Below are 5,548 nucleotides of genomic sequence, written 5' to 3' on the forward strand. Positions count from 1 at the left end.
AAATGATGTTCCCCCCCCAGGAGATACTCATTTTATGGCCTCCTGTACTTTGAATACTTACCCATCAATAGTTTAGTTTTAAATCATTAACACAAACTTGTTCAAAATTAAGAAATATTTTAAAAATGAGAGTGTTCAACATACCTTTTACACATGCCATAAGATTAACTGTATTAAAAACTAAAAATAATCATTTTTCTTTAACAGTGCATACAAAAATACGTGACACCATAGGAGAGGAGACAAAGCGTATCTAACACTGGAAATTGTAGAAAGGGGATTAAGTTGAGCTTGGTTTACTATCCTTTTCCCTTATCAGGTGTCATTATTCTGTAAGTGTGATTACTTCAATTTCCAGTGTGATAAATAGGCTAATCACAAGATCACAGGACAAGATTACACAGTGCTATGCCATTTTAAAAAATGTAAAATTGAAGACAGAGAAAATAATAACGCTTACAAAGGATGAAGTGGGGAAGGCTCTTTAGATATTTTTGGTGGCTTTAAAAAAAGCTGTTTTAATTTAGCCCTAGAAGGACTGTTTCATCTCCTACCTCCAGCACAGACACCGACAAGCCTTTTCTTCTGCACTCCGGGACTGTGTGCCCGGCAGGCTGCGCTGATCCCCACAGTTAGTCTAGAGTCTAGCTAAAGGCTTAACTGTAGCTCAGTCTCCCTGGCAGGCATCTCCCAGCCCTAAAAAGGAAGGCTGAAATTGGCTTTAATGTATCGTTTACAACAGAGCTTAAGAAAATAGCTTAATTTGTAAATTATCCTCTTGGACCTATCATTGTAATTTTGAAAAAACAATCATCTAAAACATTTTTCTTTTTAGAACCAGATAACAGTTATGTTAACATGCCAGGAATAAAAGGAAATAAGAAAGAAAACCAGGTCTATGAGAATGTTGCCGGGATTAAGACCAATAAAGAAGAAGAACATGTGTATGAGGAGATGTCACACAATAAAAGGGAAAAAAACAAATTAAAAGTTTTCTGTTAAAAGGTAAGTTTTGGTCTCATTAGAATCCTGATAAAAAAGAAAAAGTGTGAATTACTTGATTATATTTTTCGTTATTTTGTAAAAAGGAACATTTAAGCAGTGTCTTTTTTTTTTAGAATTATGGTAAGTACTTGAGCATTGACTTAATGTTTTTTTTTTTTATGCAGGTGATCACATGCGAAAGTAACTATGGATAAATGAGACGAGAGGAAGACATTTTCAGCATGGTTTTGCTGTTGTGCTTTTGGTTTTGGAGTTTAATGAATTCTTTAAATTGTTAATCATGTTCCCTAATGTGCTATTGTTCTAAAAGAAGCGTAACTATAATTCTTACTGTAATGTGTACATCATAAAGATGCCATTGTGCTGAAAAGGGGAAATGTAAAAAAAAAAAAAGGAACAAGATTTATACTCTTTTTTTGTTGAAAACAGGAACTGAATGCAGGATTAACATATATTGAATTGTCCTCTGCCTGGAGGGGAAAACAAGACCTTTTTCAGAAGACTTCCAACTTTTACTGAAAGGGATCTGCAACTGGGTTTAACTGTGTCCTGTCTACAAAAAACTGCCAGACACCTCCTTCTATTTTTTAGTGGAAAATAGATTTTTGAATTACACATAATTTCAAAATATCTGCAAGTGTTGTGAGTAATCATCTTTTACTCATTTTTAATGGTTAAACCAGTCAGGCCAATTCAACTTATTTCAGTTTATTTATATAAAATTGAATAGAACAGAAAACCCCTTTATTGTCCCACAAGAGGGAAAATGTGATGTTACAGCATCAAAGCATTACAGCATAAGTGGTCACACAATGTAGACTTTAAATTTGTATATATATATATATATATATATATATATATATATATATAAATATATATATAAATAAAACAAAATAAGTGTTAAGGTTACAAAAAAGTAAAAAAAAAAATTAACAAAATAAAATATTGTGCTGTATAAGTTTTTTTTTTTACAATTATAAATACTGTGCAGTCATCCGAAGAATAAATAATCAATAAACAGCTGTGGACATTTTTACAGTAGTGGATATGGGAAAATAGCAACAGCAGAGATGTACATAACAGCAGTGTGTTATTTAAGGGACTAAGACAGAAACTGTGCAAAAAACAGCATGAATGTAACAACTTGTTGATGTTGTTGGGAACAGTAATGGTTATAAAGTCTTACAGCTGCTGGTAGGAAGGATCGGTGATCACGCTTCCTGGTGCATTTACGGTGCAGCAGTAAGTCACTGAAGGAGTTCTCCAGTTCTTCATGCATAGGATGGGAGATACATTAAGAGACATGGTATTTTAGTTAGGGTCATTTTGTTTCCCACCTTCTGTACTTAGACCAGGGGACATCACGGGGACAATCACAGAGCTGGCCTTCCTGATTAGCTTTTTTAGTTGCTTCATCTCAGCCACAGATAAGGCACTTCTTCAACAGACAGCTTCATAGAAGATGGCAGATACTACAACAGAGTCAAAGAAGGTCTTCAGGAGCCTTCCTAGCGGGCCCCTGACCCTTCTTCTAGAGAGTCTTAGTATTGTTAATCCATTCCAGTTTATTGTTCAGGTGAATACCCATGTACTTATAAGCGTCTTATCAGAGTATATATAGCACCAATTCACAACAAATATCATCTCATGCCACATTACAGAGACAATTCAACAAGAACATACAGTCAGATGGTTCAAAGTTTTCTATCTAAAGAGAATGAGCTGATTGCATCAACTCGTTGACTCACAACAAGCATGCTTGTAACGACAGTGGTGAGGAAAACAGGAAGAAACTTCTAGCAGAACCAGGCTCAGTGTGAGCGGCCATTGGCTGAGGCCGACTGGGGTTCAAATACACAGAAGCAGAATTAGAAAAAGAAGCAAAGACAAATGCATGGACTAGTTTCTCAGCATCAACCCTGGACAGGATATTTCCCATTTTGTAATATTGTGCTGATGCTAGAAACCTCTTTAATATGGGATTTAAATAAAAGTCCAAAAATAAACACCTAGATTGTTTATGCATTTTTACAGAGATCATTGACTGACTTATCAGCTTCTTTTTCAAAGATTTAAAGAAAACCTTTGTTTTGTCTGTATTCAGAAGCAGAAATTTTACAGTCATCCAGGTTTGTATGAAATCATAAATTTCAATTAAAAATCTCCGTCATTATGGATATAACCATCTGTTATTCAGATGTATCTTTATTTATGCTTTCATTTTTGTTTTCCGGAATGGTTAAAAAAAACAATAAAGAGTAAAAAAAAACTTTAAAAAGTGTATCATGTTATAACAGAAATTAAACATCATGTGCATATCATACTTTCTGATAGTGTTTCTAGAGATTTAAATCACAAAATAAACTCAACCAAATATCTTAATTTTCTTGTGTTCCTTTATGAAACCGACCTGAGCAAAAGGGTCCATGTAACACAGTAGATCTGGATTAAAGAAGAACTTACCTACATATTTTCTTTGACATTAGTTTTTTGGGGGGCTTCTTTCATAGAAAACAGAATTGGTTTAAATTTGTTATTAATCAAAAAGGTATTTTGAAATTTGACTCATAAATGGCAAATTAGTCAGGCAAAAATGTCAAAAGAGATAAGAAAGCACTTAACGTGTTTACCTGATCTACTTTTGTTGGAACGTTAGAGGAAGGGGTTAAAATTGCCTTAGATTTAGTCTGTAATCATGTTTACATATACTTTTTACATACATATTACTAGGTGACCAAGTAAATAATTTTTATGACATATCTCCCTCTTTGACTTCACATGGACTGCTTTGATTTCTAACATAGAGAACCTGGATCTGAAAGACTTTATTCATTAAAAAAAATTTGATCTGTCAAAACTTTTTTGTTCCCTTGTCTATTAAGTACTTTTCCACCTTCTCCAATATTTAGAGCACATCTAAAACTCAAACCACATGTAAAGGTGAAACAGGTCACTATGTGTATATTCACATGTTAGTATAAACAAAAAAATAGAATAAGATTAATATTTTTTTCATAATTATAGTAAAAGCTAATGTAAAGAAACGTGTCAAAGAAACATTCAATTATGGTGTCATGGATTTGGTTGATTTAAGAGTTAAACTCTTTAACTCTTAAATCCAGACAAATTAAAACTAAAGACTCTGACCACTGCACAAAGCCTTAAACACATCCCAAAGACTTTTAACAGGATTTAGATCTGGCTTCTGTGGTGGCCGATCCATGTTTGATAGTGCTGTCTTGTGCTCCCTAAACCACTCTTTCACAATTCAATCCCGGATTAATCCTGGCATTGTCATCTTGGAATATGCCTGTGCCATCAGAGAAGAAAAAACTCTGGCCCACAGTGTAGTGGAAGACAATTATGGATTTTGAATGAACTATTCCTTATTCCTTCCACATGGATAGCACCTTTTCTCTCACTTAGCAAGTTAGTAGTTCCTTCTGTAAAATGTCTCAAAAGCACGTCACGTTCAATGTAGTAATTTCAAAGTATGCCTAGACACGTTCGAAGACTGATTCGTTCTCACCCTGAGATATACATCCGCAGTAAAAAATCAAGATGAAACTCATCATTAATATAGACTAGCTTAGAATCCAACTGCGAGAATGGATTAACCACAATATTTTTTTTATCGCCTGAGAAGAGTCTGGTGTTAATGCAGCTATTAACGCTGATAACGGCCCACGACTAATATCGGTTCATATATTATATGATGATTGGAATTCATCAATATCATTCATAATATTCAATAAAAGAATATGTTACATAACAATATTTAGCATAGTAAAAACTTTTATAACACAAGCTGTAAGTAAGATTCTCTCGCTAAGCTGTTAATAGCTATGCTAGCATATGTAGGGTGAACAGATATGACTGGACCGGACCGGGCATTCGAACCGAGCTGTAAGCTCTGGGGCTGGTCCGCACCCAACCCGGTGACGATATGCTTCTGTCAACAGACGGAGGGAAGCAAGGGGCCGCCGTTGTCCAGGCTACCGTCACCGAGTCGGATTTGGTCGCTCCGTCCCCCGCTGGCTCCCTGCACTGGACCAGCCCCGGAGCTAACGGGTTGGTTCTACTGCACTGTAGTCGGACATTTTTCAGATAAGAAAAGTAGGACATGTTAGGGAAAAAGAGAATGTCTGGTCACCAATGTTTCAGTGAATGAGTGCTTGTTGCTGTGATGCCTCTTTGCTCAGCAGCTTTGCTCGTTCTAAACCAACCAATCGGTGCACAGCTCATTTAAATATTCATGAGCCTCTCATAAAAGGAAGAAAACCTGTCGTTTCACTCTGGGGCTTATAACCAGGCTTGCATTAGGCCTCATAGAACAGCAAATATACCATTTTCAGCCCAACCAATGTTACACACCCTATTCAGAGACCTTAAAGGAATAGTACACCCAAAACATGATTAGCCTTCATTTTCTACTTACCCCCATGCTCAACAACACTCTGGAGTACTTTTTTGATATCTCAAATGCATCTGGAGATCTGGGAGGCTTCTTGCTGTCTGCTGACATTCAAATAATGGAGGTCTA

Source organism: Cyprinodon variegatus, unplaced genomic scaffold (genome assembly GCF_000732505.1).
Source record: "Cyprinodon variegatus isolate N-32 unplaced genomic scaffold, C_variegatus-1.0 Scaffold959, whole genome shotgun sequence".
In the NCBI taxonomy this organism is placed as follows: Eukaryota; Metazoa; Chordata; class Actinopteri; order Cyprinodontiformes; family Cyprinodontidae; genus Cyprinodon; species Cyprinodon variegatus.